The sequence below is a fragment of the Cuculus canorus genome, chromosome 26 (genome assembly GCF_017976375.1).
Source record: "Cuculus canorus isolate bCucCan1 chromosome 26, bCucCan1.pri, whole genome shotgun sequence".
Lineage (NCBI taxonomy): Eukaryota > Metazoa > Chordata > Aves > Cuculiformes > Cuculidae > Cuculus > Cuculus canorus.
In genome coordinates, this window is record NC_071426.1 from 743,416 (window position 1) to 764,857 (window position 21,442).

Here is a 21,442-nt window from a genome sequence, read left to right on the forward strand (position 1 = left end):
GAGGCACAATAAGATTTCATGCTAAAAATGCCAACATATGAACAGGATACTCTTGCTCTTCAAATGTATCCTGGCTCAGTGCTGGCAGCTGAAGGCTTGACTATTTTCCAGTTTGCTGTTAAGGTGTGCTTTTCATCATTTTGATAACACAAAGTGGATGTAGGAGGCTTTCTCCTCTGTCTCTCATCAGTACAACTATGCTTAAAAGCGTGGTGGGGAACAGCAGTAAAAAATCTGCTAACTGGTGGATCTGCAATGCTGTTTGCTTCAGTCCACTCACAGGAATTGTCTTCCCGCAGACAGATTTGGCAAAACTCCGCTTTTGCCTTATCAATCCCTTCATCTCCTGCAGCAGGAGTTGCATGGCGAGTCACTGGTCTGTGTGTCATTGCTTGCTACGCTGCAAACTTTTCCTTTTGCATTTTAAGGGCAACTTGAACATGTAAATCCTCCTGTTGTGATGTTTTTCTGCCTCGCACATGTATGCATACCTGCTTGTTTTTCTGCTGGATCCTCTCCTGTGCCTCCCCTCAGGGTGCACTGTGTTTGTCACGGGATGTGGAGAGCTGACAAGCTGCAGGCAGCCAGGGACTAAAATTCCAGCCTCCCTTTGGATTTCAGTGAATGCCCTGATATTTAGTTGATGTAAGTGTTTGTGCCAGAGGTTGAGAAGCAGAGAGCAAATCAAATATAATCCTGAGCTGTGGCTGTTCTATTTTTTTTTTCCAGCTTCCCTTGTCTTCCTGCTGAAATGTAATTGGGCATCTTGGCAGTACCACTGTATTTTCTGCCTCTCTAAAAACAGGAAGAGAAGCTGCTCTTACTGACAAAGTCAAGCTTGGCATTGTCTAACAGTAAACTTACTAATGAGGGGGATTTATTTGCTGCTGCTGTTCAGTGTGGTCTGCCAATTCTGTAAGTGGGAAGGCTGATAAATTAGGTAACAATAGGGAAAGAAGAAATTCTTAATTCTGTTCAGTATGAGCTCAGTACCGATTCACTCTCCTCATTCAGCAACAATGAGAACAGTCCTTATTATCATGTGCAAGTAAAGCACAGGAAAATAAACTGAGGTCAAAACTGATCTGACCTGTTTTCTAAGCAAAGCCAATGCACGAAGTGCAGCTGCAGTGTTTTTTCCTGGAGCTGGTGGCACACTGTGGACAAGCACAGCCCCTGGGTTAGCATGTTCCCTGGCAGCACGTGTGCTTTGCAATACTTTTCCAAAGATTTCCCAGGTTTCTCTGCTGGAGAAGGATGGATGCTGCTTTTATATGAATGGAGGAAGGCCCTGGGCAACAACTTCATCTATTTTTTACGTGCCTGTCTGGCTTTGGAATCAGGAGGTGTCTTCTTCTGCTCCTACATTTGCCCCTTATGTTCATGCTGAGAATTAGGTACTTGGGAGAAATAACTAATGTTTTGGATTTAAAAATATTAAAAAAGCTTTTTGATGACAACTAAGCCAAAACAAGCCCATCTGTTCCTGGAATGCATGTGGGTTTTTTGTCAGCATGCTCATTAATCATAGAGGCCAAGCATTTGGGAAAACTTTCCCATCTTCCCCTTAAAGTGACCTTCCAAACAACTTCAAAATATTGTTTTGACCTTTCCCCTTAAGCAACGTGGAAAATCTGAGGATCTGATAGTTTCTTGCTGATTTGTTGCCTAGTTATTTACTACTATAAAGCAAAACCAAAATGAGTATAAATGGACTGTTCTGTTCATTTCTGTGTATGTTATGGATTTGAAAAATACTAGGAGTCTGTTCCTTTCCTGGTGTGAAATAATTTGGCTGTTGGCATCAGTAACTCCAGCACCTCCTGTACAAGGTCAGGCTGAGAGAGTTGGGGTTGTTCAGTCTGGAGAAGAGAAGGCTCTGACGAGACCTTAGAGCAGCTTCCAGGGCTGAAAGGGGCTCCAGGAAAGCTGGGGAGGGGCTCTGGATCGGAGAGTGCAGGGAAAGGATGAGGGGGAATGGTTTTAAATTGGAAGGGGGAAGATTTAGATTAGACATTAGGAAGAAATTCTTTACAATGAGGGCGGGGAGGCCCTGGCCCAGGTTGCCCAGAGCAGTGGTGGCTGCCCCATCCCTGGAGGTGTTCAAGATCAGGTTGGATGGGGCTTGGAGCAACCTGATCCAGTGGGAGGTGTCCCTGACCATGGCAGAGGGTGGAACTGGCTGGGCTTTGAGGTCCCTTTCAACCTAAACCACTCTATGGTAAGTAAAAGCAATTTAGTCTGTTAGAATAATGATGGAAAGACAGTAAACATCAGTAATGAAGTCTTATATTCATACCAAGAGCCACAGCTGCAGGGACACCTCCCACTGGATCAGGGGCTCCAAGCCCCATCCAACCTCGTCTTGAGCATCTCCAGGAATGGGGCAGCCAGTACTTCTCTGGTCAAGGTTGAAAACTTTAATCAGTTGTGCTTTAAAACTAAATAATGTGGACAGTTGAGATGCAGTGGTACAACTTTTCCCTGGTCTTTGTAGAGCCCTGTTTTGCACTTGTTGGCCTGTCAGGGTCTGTTTTTCCATCTGTTAAATGGTAGCTATAATTAGCCTGTCTTTCACAACTTTTCATGATTTGGCGCTGTTGATACTTAGCTTACCACATTTTGGTTCCTTGGGAATAAATGTGAGAACAAAACAAATTAGAAGCTGTTGTAATTTCTGTGTCTGTCGTCCTTTTTATTCTATCCTTTGCCTCTTGCTCTCCTGCATTTACCATGCTGAACCTCAGAAGGCCTTATCGCAAGTTGCTGTGAAGTGACCTTGAATGGCAGATGGATATTTAAATTCAAAATACCTTGCTAGCAACTGTTCTTTGCCATGGTTACCTTGTGATTCTCCATGATATCAGCCTGGGGCAACCAGCAGCTGGGCGCTGCATGGCCAGGCACAATGAACTCCCTTTCTGGAGAGGTTATTTTATTGCAAGGTGCAGAAGAATGAAAGAAATCAGAGAATGCAGTAGGAGTATCATTTTCCCTCTATGTGTTGTGACTGTTATGTTTATTAACTTCAATTTTTCATACAAGGGGAGAAACATAACAAATAACTCTATTGCTCATCTGCTACTGGGAGATCTTTTGACAGATAATTGGTGCCTTATATTGACAAATCTACTTCTGGGTCCTTAGTCGTCAGTCTCTGCTGACTTTGTCTGCCTGCGATGTTTGTTAAAACCATACGTCTATGGTTTCTGATAACGCATGAGTGGATGAGGTGGATAAAAACTTCCTCTTGTACTGAGTGGAGTCTACTCTTGAGTTTAAAGTCCTCATTTACGTGAGGCAGAGATTCAAGACGATGTGGAAAGCTTTAAATTGAAGATCTAGGAAAAACCTGTCCTGTGGGGGGACAACTGCTTGTTTTGGGAGGACAGAGTTGATGTCATGTCATAGTTTGACAGATGACGGGTATTGTTCCTAACTTTGGAAATGAGTTGCTGTGGGTTTGTGGCTCCAGGTTAAGGGTGATCCACACATGGGAGCTTATCAAAAATCCTGTCCCATGGCCACCTAGCAACGCTTGCTTCTGAGGGCGATGGTAAGGCATGCGCTGTACCTTTCTTCTCTGCTTATTTCTGTAGTGCCTATGGAAGGAACCCATTGCACTAATTACACATTTGTGATTTTGCTGGGGAAATACGAGTTGAAATAATTATGCTATGCTGAAATTTGTAAATTAAAAGAAACTCTGGACAAAAGAAGGCAAAATCCTCTTTATTTGGCTCTGAACCAGGGTTGCCTGCAGTGTTGCTGTAGGGCTCTGTCAATGCTGGGATGGGGGAAGCAATTCAAAAAACCCCAGATTTTCCAGTGTCTTAAGGGATCTTACCCATACCTGCGTAAGTATGGTAAAAATAGATGGGCCTCTCTTGAGGCACTTAGGACTGGAAATCTGGTCTCCATATAGAGAAATGTTGGGGAAGACCTATTAAAGGGGCAGCTCAGACAATTTAAGGACTTGGTAGCAAGAAGGGACCCAAAATACAATCCTACTGCAAATATCCTTCCCTTTCCCTTTCAATACTTTAGCCTGCAGCTTGAAATAGCTGGGATGATTATACAGTGTGAAAGAGGAGGGATAGTGCTTTTCTACCTTGGTAAGACCTTTAAAGCTCCAACATGTGATCAAGATGCAGTGACACAAGAAGATACGTGTAATATTAGAAGCACACATCAGTTGGCCTGCAATAACAGTCTCCGCTTTTAGCCTGTGACAGATTAAGATGATAGTTCCCCGAGACAGCGTGTTCAGTTAAGCTGCAGCGTTTGTATTTGCTGTGGGCCAGCAGCAATTGGAAGCTGTTAGAATAGCTCAGTGTGCAGTGTATTGTGTAGTCAAAGCTAAGACTGCTTTTATCATTGTTAAATCACTTTTATACTCCAGCAATATGACAACCGCTTGTTCACCCTTCTAACGTCCCTTCACTCTGCCAAATCTGTTTTAAAACCCTTCTGCATTCATTTATACCTTCACAAACTGGGAATAAATTGCCAGTTTTGATATTTGTTTTTTTTTTTTTAAGCTGTGTAGCTGTGCATTCCTAGTGTGATATTGTATAATTGGGAGATAAACACTGTAACTTAGATCCGTGTACAATAGAACCAGATATAAACCCATTTCCTTTTGCTGTCTTTGTTCAGAGGGGAATCTGTGGAGATACAGCACTAATTCATTATATCCAAGCTAGCATAAATAGTGCATTGTATTGGAGACATCCATGTGATTATCTAGCATTCATCTGAAGAATGGAAAGGAGCATGTCCTGGTTTGATTGCTGAGACCACTCTGATGTAGAGGAAATTATAAAGCAAAAAGCAAGTCCGGCCAGATGTCTCTTTTGTGGCAGAATAACTGCTTTGACAAACTCAACCAAATGGTTTTCCAGGAGTTCAAGTTGTTATTGCTCCCACACATCATCTCCCCTACTTTTGCTGGTGGTGGAGTTTGCAGCTGGGGACGGGTGCTTTTGGCTCTGCTATTGTTGAGTGCCGTTGCATAAACCACTAGTGAAGGGAACGCCACTCTTTATTTTTGTGGTTCACATTGCACAGTTTGTTCCACAATCTCTCTTTTGGCCGATTATCTCAGGAGGTGAAGGGCCAGACCACAAAGCATCCCTACTGGGTGACCTAAGATCTCAGGATGCCTGTATCCTATCCACACAAACCCAGCAACCACTGATCTTTGAAGAGGAGGTGGCTTTCAGCATCTTCAAAGCCTAGGGAAGACGATAGAAGTATCTCTTCCTGTTGCACCCGTGCCCTCCAGACCTCATTTTTCAGTTGCCCAGGAGGTTCCGAATGGTAAATCAGTGATAGACACCATGCAGAGACTTCTTTCTACCGAGCCTCTACAAATGAGTTGAAATGATTCATATCCTCAGTGCTTTTCTTCCTGGACCTTTATACAACTCTAATCCAGTGAAGTGTCAGTCTGGCTGGAGCCAGAGCCTCATAAGAGAACTGACCCTGTCATCTGCTTTGAGAATATATGACCGATTACAAAAGTATGGAGGGCTGTAGCTATAAAATACTGCCTAAGGGACCAAAAATGGAACAGAGATGATGAACATGTAATTGCAGAATTGAGACACTTTTCAGTCCCAAAGTAGCATTTCACAGCTATTACTGCAAATGAGAGCATTTACTTTACTATTCATGTTTCTGTCCTTTAGAATGATTTTTATTTATTCCTATTTTGAAATGAGTCTGAGTTCTTGGGTCTAAAAATGAAATAACATGTGATTTCAGGAGGAATTGAGAGTGGGCTCCTATTCTTGCTTCACAGTGGGAACAAAAGCGTTCCTTAATCTGGTAAGGAAAGGCATAGGAAGAAATAGTGGAATAAAGTAAAGCAAGGTAGTTGCAAATCAGATGTAATGGTGTGGTTGGTTGCCAGTGGAACAGACTGCCAGGGGAAATAGTGTCTTCAAAGTGAGATGAGACTCCTTTGGGAAGCATGTTTTGGTCAAAATTGGGGTTGTTCCAGAAGGAAATGAATAAAATGTGGTGGTCTGTGTTTAAATGTAGATCAAACTAGATTGTTCGTGTTTCTCCCCGGTATTAGAACCTCTAAGGATGTGCATCTGTTTTTTCTGATTATGAGTTGTCAGTCCTCAGCTGGATAAGCGGGATCCGAAATTTTCTTAACTGAAGAACTCCTTGTAGAAAGTGTTCTAAATTGTTTTTTATTTTATTGATATACAGTTAACAAACACTCCAATAGCTTTTACATTAACAAATGAAGTTTTGAAGGAAGCGTGAGTAAGGGGTCTGTGTTAACTCTTGGCCTTGTAAGTGACCAGGGGAAATGCTGGTTACACACAGTGCTTCTTTTGTCACATTCATAGGAACAAGTCTCTGTCTATAGACAGGAAAAAATTAAAGAGGTGTTGGAACTCAACATCCCCCTTGGTGGGAGCTGTCAAATAGTGAGGTTGCCAGACTTGATTTACTCATGCGGTACAGGAATTGTGTTGTACAACTGTCCGCGGTAGCAGTGCCGCCTCCTTCTCAGGAGGAGGATTTCTCCAGTCCTGTTTCCAGTGAGGAGGTTAGTGGCTGTACAGGCAGAACCATTTAGGGGTATTAGGCCAGATGCGGGAGAAACCCTTTTCCATCCTTTGGAAGGTGACTTCAGCAGATGGTTTGGCAGAGGGAGCTGTTCTGGAGGTGTGTGTGTTTGCACAGCACTTTGAAACAGCTTTCAAATGCGAACATCCCACCATTTGGGAGCTGCTGAACCAGGCTGGTGTTTTTCAAAGATGACGTTTTCACAGTTCTCTGCAAAGGAGAACCGTAGAAGAGAGTTCTCTTGGAAAAGAAGTTGCCCAGAGAGGTTGTGGAGTCACCCGATTTGGTTAAAAACCCAAATCCAAAAAGAACCCAAACCCTGGATGCTGTCTTGGGCCGCTGGCTTTAGGTGGCCCTACTTGTGCCAAGGGTTGGACAAGGTGACTTCCAGGGGTTCCTTCCAGCCTCAACCACTATGATTCTGAACAAGTAGAGGTGGCCATGCAGTTCCCCACAGAGCACTGCATAGTCCTTAGAGTCCAGCACAAGACTGGGCACGTTGGTTGGAAGGTCACTGCTACAGTTCACTGGCTACTGGTTCTCTCATGGGCTACAAACACTCCAATGTCGACTGGACAAATTCCGTAACCTCTGTGTGACTCTGAGAAGGGACAGCACGGAGGTGGCTGGCTGCAGTGGTGAGGCATGTGAAATGTCAGTCAGTTGGTTTAAAAAGAGTAAAAGAGTCCTCGGAGAGACTCTCTTTATAACGAACTTATATGATCTGACAGTCACACTCCAAAATTGAATTAATAAATCATTCACAGCTCTGGTGGAATAGTTAATACATGTTTTGTGCCCCAGCAGAGAGGAAAATGGCCTGCTTTCCTTGCTTTATGACATATTAGGCCGAAACAGAATTAATGATAAGGCTTTCTAACTTTATTTACTGTGGAGAAGAGCTGTTTCTAAGGGAATGGCAAGGGTGGAGGAGAGGAGTGAGCTATGAATAGATTATTTCCTCAATATAGGATTTAACAACATGCTTATTGTCCTGTATACCAGGGCAGAGGGATGCAGAGGGAGGTGACTTTGCATTTGCTGAGGAGGTAGCAAAATTCACGTGCCGCAGATGGGTTGTCACATGTGTAACATCGCATGAATTCATGATGGGTGCACACCCTATGCACCCGTGTCTTATAAATGCTGAATGAATAGATGACTTCTGCTTGTAAACACAGAACGCAAACTTGGGCTGTGTAAAATGCTGGGAATTAGCTCAAATTCTGAAAATCTGAGAAACTACATCTCTAGAGAAATCGGAGATCAGGTTTGGATGCTAGGAAGAGACGTAAAGTAAATCTAGATTGTGACGATTGTCAACAAGCTACATTTATTTCAGAAAGAGCAGCTCCGATCTTTAGAGCTCTGTTTAGCTCTTTCCTGTGGCATTCACAGGAGATCATTCTGTTCCAGGCAATCAGTGGCACTGGATGCTGCTCTGGAAACCAGGTAGCACCGTAATGAGGAAAATTACCTTGTCTCTGCCCTGACAGCAGCTTTTTTCTCCTAGGCCTATGTACTCTTCAAAGAAAATCATTTGTTCCTTTAATTGTCTCAATATTTTTGTCCATGGAAAGAGATTACAGAGCAGAGGACAGTATGGCTAATTAAACAGCTAAATATGGGAGTAAACAGATAAATCTGATTTCCCTCTGTTGCTGTAGAAGTAAATTATTGAAATGTTAAGTGTATGAAATGCAATGAATAATTAAAACATCTTGCAAATTAAACACCCCTTTGACATAAAATGCAGAAGTTATGTTAGTTCTGTCCCAGTGATGCAGAGATCTGTCCTTTCTCTTTCCAGCATGGGGCTGCCAGATTTGGAGGAAGAAGTTTCCTTTGCAACTGGAGTAGTGCCTCAGCTTCTTGTCTATCTGCTTGGTGCTTTTACACTACTGGCCTTGCTGGATTATTAGAAAAGGCTCTAAGAAGTTATTTAGCACATAAAGATGATCCAAGGGCTGAAGCACCTCCCATAAGAGGCCGTGCTGAGAGAGTTGGGATTGTTCAGCCTGGAGAAGAGAAGGCTCTGACGAGACCTTTGAGTAGCTTCCAGCACTGAAAGGGGCTCCAGGAAAGCTGGGGAGGGGGTCTGGATCAGGGAGGACAGGGATAGCATGAGGGGGAACGTTTTTCAGCTGAAAGAGGGGAGATTGAGATTTCTTAGGCAGAAACATTCCCCTGTGAAGGTGGGGAGGCCCTGGCCCAGGTTGCCCAGAGCAGTGGTGGCTGCCCCATCCCTGGAGGTGTTCAAGGCCAGGTTGGATGGGGCTTGGAGCCCCTGATCCAGTGGGAGGTGTCTCTGCCCATGGCAGGGGATGGAACTGGATGGCCTTTGAGGTCCCTTCCAAGGAACAGGTGAAGAGGTGATGTATGACTTAGCTAAGATGCAGACTTGGAGGATTTCCTGAGGTGTCTACTCTTTCATTCAGGGTATTCCATAGCAGCACGACTCTTCTGTAGATCGCAGCCTGCAATGGTGGCATTAGCCTCAGTCAGAGATGTTCTGCATTAATACTCTGGGCTATGAACTGCAGCAGCAGCAGGAAAGAATGGATGTTCCTTAGGGCCTCTCCTGTTAGAATGTCAGTGACCAGCAGCAGAGAGTGCAGTTGTGAGACTGAGTCAGATCGTCTCAACCAAGCTCTGCTCTGAGTCAAGTTGGAAAAATAAGCTGACAAAAGAGGAGGGGGTGCTGTCGGGTGTCAGTCACGGCTTCCTATAAAAGTGTTGCAGAAAACTCTAACCACCTCCTAATTATTCTAGTCTTTAGTGCCTTTGAGAACATAGCATGACACACATTGGAAGCAGACTGATAAATTTGGACTTTCTATGGTGTTTGGATTTATTGATTTATCTTAATTACTAGAAATGGAGCAGTTTCCATATGTTCAGGATGCTACTGTTTGAACTTCTATGAGGGAGGCCAAAGCAGTTGAAGATAAGTTAGTATATAAAGAGATCGTGGCTTCTTGTTAACCTTTTTCCTTCATTTACATGAAAAAAGTACCCCAGAATGCTTTTTTCAGTGCAAACAGTGACATTTATTGCCAAGGCTGGACTTAGACCTGGGAGCTAGACCCGCCTTACAAATGCTTCTTAATTTTCACAGCAGTTGTGCAGTGCATCAAATCCACATCTTCAAACTGCGTAAATCAGCATGAGCACACTGACTCCATCCAGCCGAGGATCTCGGCCCCTTCCATTTAGCAGCGCTGTGGGAGTCTGGAGCGACAACGTGTGTAAAGTGGCTATTGAACGGACCCTGGTGGGCCAGCAGGCTGAAATGGCCTTAAAATGCTCACAGTAATTCTCTCTGCAATTTGATTCTTAACATGTTAAAACCATAAATGGGAAGCAAGGGCAGAAAGTTGTTTTATGTAGATAAAAATAATTATTTTTGAAGTAAGCTGTGTTTTTCATCGTGGTCCACATTTATGCAAGATAAGATTAATGAAACATTCAGCCAGTGTCCCCTTGACAGGAGCTTATCCTTCAGTAATTCATCCAACCTTTCGACTGAAAAGAAAGTCATTGTCAAATTAATCCATCCCTTAGATCTTATTTTGGATCAATTTATGTTCCCGAGGCATTGAACTACTGAGAAAGTATAAGCTTCTGATTACCTGAGCACCTGCTCTTGCCTTGAGGAGAGATGTTCCTTGGGAATGTTGTTGCAGGTATATAGTAGTTTTAGTCCTGGGGTCAGAAAGCAGCTTCTAAGGTCCAAGAATTAGTAAGTGCCTCATTCCTGTGCATTGGACGCTGCTGTGTGACAGGTCGGCACCTGGGTGTGTTCCCAAGCATAAGTTGGTTTCATTTGTTGATAATTAACTGTTTTGTAATCAGTACAAAGCTCTGTGTTTCACTTCTTCGTGTCTCCCAATGACAGCTTCCCGATGCTGTCTGGAGACAGAATGTGCAAGGTGATAAATCTTAGTGTTATCTTCAGTCTGAATTATTAATCTCTCTTCTTTGATGTTACAGAATTGGTAATGCTCAGTGATGTTCCCGAGGGGACTTGAGAGGCGAGGGATTGAGCAGCCAGGAGGAATTCCCACCCCTGCTGAGCATCCAGAGCTGGAAAATCATAGCCTGGTGGTCATGACCTGTCTGTGGTCTGGAATGGGCTTGACACCCTGGCCCTGTGCTGTCACAGCAGGGGAGGTTTTGGCGTCAAAGCAGCTGGAACCTCTCTGAAGCTGAACAAAAATCGTGTTGCAGGAGAACTGTGGTTTTGTGGAGTAACAGATACTGGCAAAGCGCTGTCTTCAGATATCAAACACATCTTTATGCATAAACATATTAGCAGAGCTTCTAGCCAAAGCACAGGCATCTTTCCCTGAACACCTACAATAGCTGAGTGTGGACTTGCAGCTATTGCTGAGCTCTGTAGGTTGAAGCTGTTAATTTGACAGGTATCCCAGGCTAAGAAGAGATTCCTTTTTATGTGTTTGTCTTTCTTTTCTCCCATCCTTGCTTGATGTTTTGTTGTACAGCTTGGGTCAAATGTGTTTTCCTCTTCTTTCTCTAAAACTCCCTTTTCAAAAAAGCCCATCTGTCTCTGTCATGCTGGAAGTGAAATTCTGATGAAATGTCACCAAGCCAGAACTTGATTTTGCTTACATTGGAGTAGATCTGTTAATTCATTTTTTTTTCTCTAGAAGTAATAGAATCCCATCATAATCTTTTGCTGGTATCTACAGGAATCACGCGTGTTTGTTTCTAAGACTGGTCCTGTTTCAGACACATGGAGCAGAGGGATTTTGGAGGGGTTCTTTCAGCATATGAAAATTGATGTCTGCTGTTCGATGAAGTCATTGGTTCCCCAACAATTGTGCACAGGTCCACTGTAAATCCTTTCAGACTGCAATGAGGTCACTCTGAAATCAACTTCAATTGAATAATCAGCTTTTAAATAGAACTGTTTCAAACTGGCTATGTAAAAATAGAGAATGGTTTCTTTATGAACTGTGACTCGGGTTTCTAATGGAAAGGTAAAACTTTCATTAATTTACCGAACTATCTGGTTGTAATGACACCCTTGGATAATAGCAGAAAGGTGTCTCTTTCCTGACATGTTATTTCTTCTTGTGCACATCGTTATTGCTACTTACTGATAACAGGGACTGCATTTTGATGGACAAGTGTTGTCCATGTCCCTCAAATTCTGAGCAATCTGCTTTTGGAATGACTTTGGTCACTATTTAAACTTCTGATGATAAATGCTTTATTGTCGTAGTGGCAGTTCTGTCAAGAGTTATTTCTATTAGCAAAAGTTCTGCCTATTTGTTATAGACGTGGAACAGAGTGAAAAGGAATAGAGGGAGAGGTTTTATATAAATCTGACTTCCAAAATCTGAAGATTGTGGTAGGGAAGGTGCTTAGTTGTGTCACTACCATAGGGGGCTCTGTCTGCCATATACATTCATTATAAATCAATTGAAATACAAGCATTGATTAAGTGGATATGTTTTAAATCATAATGGTTGGTTTAAATCAGGAATGCTTTGTATTTTCAGCTCTGTTGCCCTGTACAAGCAATCAGGGTCTGAGGCAGAGTGTGACTGGCAAATAGCACTTTTTAATGCCATTGATGCCATCACTATTCATTTGGCCTTTCCAGTGAAACTTAAATGTGGTAGTGTCAAAATAATCTTGCTAAAGAGCACAGCTTAACCTCACCTTCAAAGCATTTGGGCTCTTCTATTAATGCCCTCTGATTCATCGTCACGCTTGTCTGGAACTCTGCAAATCTGTACAAAAAACCTTACAATGATGTGTATAATTTTGAGTAGAAATCCAAGGCCACGTCAATGGATGTAAATAAGCAAAGCTTCCTTGATTTCATGGAAGCCTGCAGGAGCTGAGGATCTAGTCCTGTGGTCTAACTTCCCTCAGCTGCAAATTTCCATTCCAATGTTAGTAGAAAGTGTAAACATATACAAATGGAGATCCATGTGGCTTTTGTTTTCTGGATGCGACATTTCGGAGATGTACTTTTTCTGCACGTTCCTGTAAGCCTTTGGCTATGGTTGTGTTACACTGTGCTCAAAAACATCCAATATGATGCCCAGCAAGAACATTCTTATGTGATTCTGGGAATACAGAGCATCTCACTTTATTATTAAGCTGAAAGAGGGGAGATCTGGATGAGTTATCGGGAAGAAATGTTTTTCTGTGAGGGTGGGGAGGCCCTGGCCCAGGGTGCCCAGAGCAGTGGTGGCTGCCCCATCCCTGGAGGTGTTCAAGGCCAGGTTGGATGGGGCTTGGAGCCCCTGATCCAGTGGGAGGTGGAACTGGATGGGCTTTGAGGTCCCTTCCAACCTAAACCATTCTGTGATTCTATAATTTATTGCAGATCTACAGTATCAGCAGAAGGGTGGTTCAGAGAACTGCAGGAAGAAGTAAATGGCTTTTACTTGATACAGATGGAAAGGACTGTGCTGGGATAGAAGACAGCAGAAGACAATGGGAAAGGTAAGTTTACAGGTTTTTAGATGTTGCATTTAGCTCACTGAGAAGGAAGTTGATTAATTCTTCTAGTTTTCAGTGTGTGTTGGAATCGCTCTGCTTTATTCAGGGTAGATTGACATGTAGGTATTGCCAAAACGTAATCAAAAACTGCACACTTACTGATGCAGCCCATTTAGCGGTGTGATGCTGGAACTCTGATACTGTTTACATAGTCCATTTGCCTTGAGAAATGAGGTGTCTTCAGAGCATTTGGGCATCCAGATACTTTAACCCTGAAATACTTAACTCTGAGGAAGAGGTAAGTTTCTTTGTTCTTAATGAATTGATGTTTTCTCCTAGCTGATTTCCTTTAATAGTCTAATTAGTAAACACAGTAGGCTTTGAATTAATGCTTCTACCCACAGTTATATCCAGCATTTTGCCTTGTTGGGTAGAACAGTCAGCTGGTTTGTCCAGCTTTGATGGCAGACTAATGAAAAGAGTAATCACTTGGACAAAAACATGGAGACTGCATGGAATGTGAAACTGGTTTATAACACACAGGAAAAATATTATCAATTGATTTATCCCAGTCATCTCAGCGTTTCTGCCTAGAAAGGTGTTACATCTCTTCAGAATTAAATCAATACCTCAAGCTATACTAACTTTGGACTCCACATGAATTAAGCACCTCTAAAAAGACTGGTCTAGGAGCAATGGAGTAATAACATTCAGTCATGTATTTTTAATTCTGCTTGGTTTATCACTAGTAATGCTAATAGAAATGTAAGTGTTGAACTAGTGGACTTATTTTTCAAAAGCAAACAGTATTTTTTTCCAGTCTGTCATAGTCATTTGCCAAATACCTGTAGTCTTAAAAGGGTACTGGGTACCCATGGACCATTTGTAATCTGATCCACGTTTGCTAATAGAGCATTTTAAAAGATACTTAGGCGTCCTTTACCAGTGGCTGCAGTGTTCTGACCCCTGTTCAAAGGCTGAAAACCAGAAGGGGGCTTGTCAGGTGGGTAGATGTGTTGGAAAGTACTTGTTAAGAGTTCTGAGTTTAAGATGTTGCAGTCACTGCAGCAAGTTTGCGCTGGCTGCGTGAACACAATCACCTTTACTCCATGTCTGTAGTTTAAAACAGTGTAATGATGATTTGACACACAGTGTTTCTTAGCTTATTTAACATCCTTTGTGTTTTGCAGAAACATACCTAGAAATGCATTGTTTTTATATGCTGCTGACTGTTGCGTATGCCTTGTCGTTCATCTGTTTAAAACAAATAGCCCCAGTGCGTGTGATCTTTCTAGCACAAGCAGCTGTGGCTTAGTAACTACAGTCTTCTGGTACGCTTGCAGCCAGGTGAACGCTATTATCTTTGTCACTTTGGTCGCATAATTAATAACCTTGTAGAGCAAATGCAGCATTCAGCAATGGAATCATCAGGATGATTTTAATACAAATGGCTTTGCTAGTAGGCAGCCAGTGTGCTTAATGGGCTTAAACAAAATAATAACAAATGACTCTTGCTTTCCATAGGCCAAAATGTCACTGCCATCCTGAGGTAGTGATGCTTGACCTACTTACATCTTTATCTGCCGTGTGCCATGTCCATGTCTCTTCCTGTGCCACTTCATTTGTAGCCTGGCTTGCTCCATCAAGCCTCTAACATACGCTGCAGTCACTCGCTGTCAGAAGCATTCACCCTTTCTTCCATCACTGCTCAGGAAGCCCATATCAATAAGATATTGTTGTTACATAGCTGTCGCTTCTGCCCTCCAACAAATTTTGTCACTGCAGAGTGTCTGGAGGTTGCAGATGCCTAATAACGTTCTTCCCTGCTCTGTCAGTTGGTTTCAGGGCTGTGTACCCTTGTCAGACTGAATGCATGGTGCAGGGTGCTTGTCTGGTAAGGTTTGTAGAGGCAGTTCCGCATCGCGTGTTTCCAAACCAGGTGTTCATCATTTTCCCCACTCCTCTGCCTGGTATTAATTTCTCATGGCTCTTCTCCTAGGCAGGCTTAAAGGTAGTTAGTCCTCTGTCCATTCTCCATTGAAACCTTACTGTGTTCAGAGGGTAAAGCCTGTGTGAAGCTCCAACTGCCAGATACCCTCTGTGCAAATGTCTCTGTACAGCGGGAAATGTCTACCGCAGACCTATGCATCAGGTTCACCGGACATGAAAACCAAGTTAATAGTCAAAGAGAGCTCTGGATAGAGATAGTAAACATCTCCAGAATTGGGGTGAGACCTTGGGTTGTCTGAATCTACCTTGGGTGGTTAGAAGTTTTGGTAGAGTTAGAGGTTTCTGTTGTGGTTATATTATTAGAGATGTTTTTCACCTTAAAATGGAAAGCCTAAGTGTCATTACATTTCTACCACTTGTCATGTTTCTACCTGGTACGCTCTTCTGACAGGTTACTGGTTCCCCAAAGTGGCTTATTTCTCAGTCAAGTGTGAAGCTGCTATAAGATGATTCCAGTAGGGCCACAGCAATAATGGGGTGGGTTGGATGAAGCCTGTGCACTAGAAGCAGAACGGGTATCTTGCTTTATGGGCTTCATAGCAATAAGGAAAGGCATGTTTTGTTTTAGTGGACCGTGAGGTGCCGGAGGCAAGAAAACTATAGGTACATATTTGTACTGTACTGAATACTTGTGAAGAATTTGAAGACTTTGTTGTCTACGGGACTGGTTAATAAACAGTTTGAGTCCAACTCACTGGCCAAGGCTTCAGTCAGATTTGCTGCATGTGTACGGATACATATGCATTACTCTGATAGATTCCATTTGAGGTTATTAATGTTGTCTTCTCTCAGAAGCTCCCCTGAGCTTGTCCAATATGTTCTACCAGGAATATTAATCTAGAGTATAGAAATGAGGGGAAGAGCTGATAAATCAAGGTGTAAGTGTAAATGCATTTCTAATGAACACACATTGTGTAAAATAATGGCAGCATCACTAAGACTGGAAGATTTTTTTTTTTTAATTAAGAAGACAAAAGAGGAAGAAAAAGGGAGGAAGACCTCTTTGCTTGGTTGTTAATCATATGCAGTGTGTGTCTGAAAGTAATACAACGTTACTCTGGGAAAGTGCAGGAATCGCCACCTTACCCCATGCACCTATTGTCTCTTTTCTCAGTCTTTTTGTCTTTGCCCTTTCAAAGTGGCAATACTTGAACACTAAATGAACATCTAAAGCTTTCTGGGAGCTGGTTTTTGTTCTAAACTTGACCTGTTTTTACGCCTCCTTTTTGATGCTTAATTTGCCGAAGTGCCCGAAGACCTCCTTTAGAACATGCTTCATGTGAAAGTAAAAATAGTATTAATAATAATAGTTCTATTCCTACTCATAATGCAAGTAAATGTTCCTGGGTTGAGCAGAACAACGTGCGCAGAAGCCTTAAGATTCAGGGCCTCTGAGCTCTCCTTAGTCATGACAACAATTTGATGGAAACTGTGGTGAAGGACTTTGGCAAATCCAAGACAGTAATATTAAGACTTGTGTATCAGATGGGAGAATAAAAAGGTTTGAGATCTTGATTAAAAAGTGCTAAAGATAAAGCATTTCTATTTCCCAGATTTAAGGGAAGCTTTGGGCAGGCCAGCATGATTCCAAATTGAATTTATCATTTGTGTCCTAATGATGTGAATATTCCAGTGACGATTTCAAGGTATTGGGCGACTCATTTGAGAGTATTTTCATTCATCATATTGACAGGAATGTTAATCAAATTGACTATCTTTAACAAAAAACCCTGCTTCATTTGAGCTATATTGCTTTTCTGCCTGAGGGGAACATTTATGCAATTAACAAAACCAAATCGAATGCTAATAAAGAAAACAAATGAAGATTTATGCATAATCTACAAAAGGACTGCAATCATTTAAGTAAGAGTATATAGCAGTTTGGGGAAGAGAGTCAGCATTAGTGTAATAAATGAAGAGGGAGAGCTTTATATTCAAGCAGTAATTGAGGAGGTGGATGGTGGTGTTCAAAAGATGTGTAGATGTGGCACTTTGGGACATGGTTTAGTAGGGAATGGAGTGTTGGACTGGATTAGCTTAGAGGTCTTTTCCAACTTTAATGATTCGATGGCTTCTTAACTTCCGTTTTAGTCCTTCCCAAGCCACTATTGCCATGAGACTTCTCCACTTTGGAGAAAGCTCAAACTGCCTTTGAGGTACTGGGCAGACAGCGTCATAGAGTTTAAAGCATCTGGAAGAACCCTCCTCAATTCACAGGGGAAGGAAGCAAGAAAACACAAAGCCGGTGTCAAGTTGATGTTCACATGTGCCCAGATACAGATACAAATGCACAGAGCAACTCTAAAATTGATGAAAAAGAAGCTGTAAATCTGAGGCTTCTCAAATGCACAAAGTCTGTTTCATCTCTGCTTTTCTCTGAGGATAGAGGAAATACTACTTTTACAACTCCCACCTTTACTTTATTGTTGTAGTGTTTAAGGATTATATCCAGCATTCTGTTACTTTCCCCTTTGTAATATTCATTGTGGTGGGGCGGTTACAGGTTTAAGTTCTATGTCCTGAAATAAAGTATTACTTAAGAGATATAAACTATTGTGTGACTACCAGGGCTTGAAACTCACTCCTGTCAGGCGAGACTTTGGCGACGTCCGACCAGTGTTAGCACTGTTCAGTCTGCTTTGTGTAACACATCTGCATGGTGCACATTCTCTGCAGTGCTCCTAATAAATGCATTTACAGATGGGACACACTGAGTGACTCAAATAAACCAGAGTCTGACAGGGCGACCTGTTGACCCTACCTGTAGCATTGTCCAGTGCCTAGACCCCTTCATTTGCAATTTTGATCAAAGTAAAGTGCAAACATTTTTTGGTACCTGGAAAAGATCACAATAGATCTGATCCCTTCATACCCTAGATAGTGCCAGCTATGTTGTGATGTTTCCACATGTTATGATATCCTGTCGTCACATCAAGAAATTCTTCAAGGCGTCATCAGCCCAAAAAAAGGAACCTATTTCAGTGGTGGGAATTGTTAGGAAGTACCGGTAGAAGATGCTTAGAGCTCAAAATATTTGAGTACATTTTCATATAACATTTGAGTTTTTCATTATGGGTTGGATACAGGCAGTTTATTTTCCATGTTCTAATTTCTTGAGTAAGACTGAACTTTGGCGAAACATTTAAACAGTTCAGGTAGTTCCCCTTGAGTAAATAGGTAAACCTAGGTTTAGTGCTTTGCTGAAACTTAGCTTTGGATTTGATTGTGGTTTTGAGCGGTTTTATAGATGGTCTCATTAAAGTTTTAATCATTTAGGAAGTCTGAACCAAGCACGCAGGTACACTACCTCTGAGCAAGAAAGCGACAGGCGAATATTAGCTGCCAGAGTAAGGAGAGCTGATTCTAATGTGCCCTGGTTGTGTGATTTAGTTGAGATGCCGGTGTTTAAATACCTTGCAGAATGGAAGTGAATCATCTAATAATAATAGTAGTAAAACTAAGAAATTTAAAGTCTGTCTTACTGGGCTTTTATAATTAGTTTGGGATTCTGTGGGTAGCAATAGGCAGGTCAATTCATCCTCTTCTAAGCATGAGCAACTCTGCTCAAGTCAATAATTAAGTTTTCACTTACAACCGTTATTGAATTTGGCCTGAAATCTGGAAGAAAAAGAGAATGCTGCAGGCAGGACAGGTTCAGTCATAGCAGTAGCTGATGGGGAAGAGTTGGTGAGTTGGAGCACTGTAATGGGCTCAGCTGAGAGGGCCTGGTGCAAAGGCAATTAAGTCAATAAAAATGAAACAGCTTTGGTTTGCAGGCTGGGGGCCTGTTATCACGCTTGATTGTGCTCACAAGCTGTGCTACTGATGGCAAAGCTAAGGAGCATGCAGGCGTTGTGTGGACCTGAGCGCATGCGCAGAGGGTTATGGTTCTGTGCAGTAATCAGATTTTCAAGGCAGCTCAGATTCCGCTGCTGGCCAGGCTTTGAAAACCCAGTCCTAAGCTGATCTATGAAAGTGCTCCCATACAGAGCGGAAACACTGTGCAAATAGTGTGGTAGTTTGAAACCGGGATGTCTGCGGTCGTGGAGTTTTGGAAGCTAAAATCTGAATTTGTTTGTTTTTCAGAAACATTAAGCACCTTCAGCCTTTGGAGAAATTACATTACAATGGGATATTCTTCCGTCGTGTGTAGGGCTTGTTAGAACATTCTGGAGAAACTTTTGCCTAAATCCTGTTACCAGCTTCGGTTGGCCTGAGCCTTTGTTTTATCAGAATATTAGGGATATAGATCTTAGGCAGAAATGTTTTGCTGTGAGGGTGGGGAGGCCCTGGCCCAGGTTTCCCAGAGCAGTGGTGGCTGCCCCGTCCCTGGAGGGGTTCCAGGCCAGGTTGGATGGGGCTTGGAGCCCCTGATCCAGTGGGAGTTGTCCCTGCCCATGGCAGGGGATGGCACCGGATGGGCTTTGAGGTCCCTTCCAACCCAAACCATTTCATGATTCTCAAAGGATTTATCCAGCCAATTTTTTAGGTTGTCTAGAAAACCCAAGCCACCACACTGTTTCTCTCCCCACCTTAAGTTGTCAATTCCCTTATTTTTGTGAAAACCCTTATATTTTCAGAGCCTTGTGTGAGCTTTTCTATGCTCTTGGTGTTCCACATTCTCCTCTGGAATACACACATGCTCTTGACAGTCTATATTCCTCTGGTGAGCCGAGACTGGGTTAAATCAGTGAAAGCTGAGAGCAACGCAGATGCTGTTTATGGAGTGGGGAGGAAGTGTAAAGCTGTGTTGCACACTAGCCCCACAGCAATGGCAAATTATCTATTTATGTATTGAGATACAGATACAAGAAAAATTGGAAGGAGGTTCTGCAGCCTTTAAATCCTTTCATATCACTTTATGTCCCTGCTGTTAAGCTTATGCTGTGTTAATGTCATCCCGGGTTGGTAATATTTACAGCACCTAAATCAATGTTGAGGACATACCGAATATTGAGGGATCAACTCTACTTATTTTAAATGCACTTTAATATTTTGACTTGCCTGACCAGAGTTTGGGCAATAACTGTGGTAGAATGATAATGAGAAGTTTAACAGTTTTATGACGGTTGGAGCAGGCTTTATGGAAGTTGATAAATTCCATCTTGTAGGTTTCAATTTCTCATTCCCTACAGAGAGATGGGGAGAATACATTGAGACTGCATTTCAAATTGGCTAGATCAGAAGGAACAGCAGCTAAAATCCATTACAACCCAATTACATCCATCAGCTGAAGCTGTGTGCGTTCAGTCGTGAACATCAGCATTTAATCCATAAAGAGGAACTAATGAGAAATTTGAAAATGGAATCCATGCATCAGTAACTTTGGAGAGATTTTGCTGGGATTAATGAACTGCCAGAACATTGTCAACACACTGAAAACCTATTCTCTCTAGGTTTGTTTACTGACCAAAGAAAGGCGTGTTTTTTTCATTCTCCCTATTCTTCAGCATGCTTTTGTCTTGTGGGTTGTTTTGTTTTTTTTTTCCTTGGTGCAGGAAGTTGAAGGATCCACTTGAAGGATCAAACACTTGTTTCTTTTCCATCTCATGGGCAGCTGGCTGGATGCTTGGACAGCTTCTAAAGGCAGATAAACTGCAGATAGACATCCATAGCATCTCTGAGCCTCTTTGCAGAGATCTCTTGTACAGAGTTCCAGAAGGCAAGGGCATGCGGGCTAGACCATGTTTTTGTAGTCAAGATATCAGTAATTACTATTTAAATAGCTCTGAACTATAGGAAACTTGGTGAAAAATGGCTAGCGTTTCTTTGTGTTTGCCTTTTGTTTCCTTTGTGAAATGCTGTAGAAGCTAATGGATTTTCTGACTGTCTGGAATACCAGTCAAAATACCAGTAGGTATTTGGCCATAGACAATGTGTAGATTAAAGTGAGCCCACAGGAAAACTAATATTTTTTTATGGGAGCTAAAGCGCACAATAATTGTGGAGATCTGGCCGGGCTAACGTATATAAACAAGGCAGTAAACCATCATTTATCAACATCACACGTTCAAATGAGAGCAAATGTGGATGATTGTTCTGGGTGCTCCGGGGTGTAATACTGTGATATCCATCTCTATCACTTAATGATCTAAAACTGTAGTTATATTTGGGTTGTAGTTAAAATGCATATTAATTTCTACGAACCTTTTACGTGGAGGTGCTTTGAGAACATGTAGGTATTCTAGGACCAATCTGTGGAAATTTCTGATGTATTTTTGCACATAGATGCTCTTTAACTGTTAAACATAAATCTCCTTTATGTTCTGAGCTGCCTACTTTCTTGTTCTCCAAGCGGTCTAGTAAGGCTTGATGGCTTAATATTTATTTCTTATTTATTTTGATAGATCTCTGTCAT

General features: G+C 42.2%; 1 long non-coding RNA gene across 2 annotated transcripts in view; it reads left to right on the top strand.

The window, feature by feature from the left end:
• LOC128849211 (uncharacterized) overlaps window positions 1-21,442 on the top strand; it is a 118,968-nt gene that overhangs the window by 25,674 nt on the left and 71,852 nt on the right. For both annotated transcript variants that reach the window (XR_008447206.1, XR_008447205.1), the window contains exon 4: window positions 12,959-13,077. This is a non-coding gene — a long non-coding RNA (uncharacterized LOC128849211). The remainder of the gene's footprint in view (window positions 1-12,958; window positions 13,078-21,442) is intronic.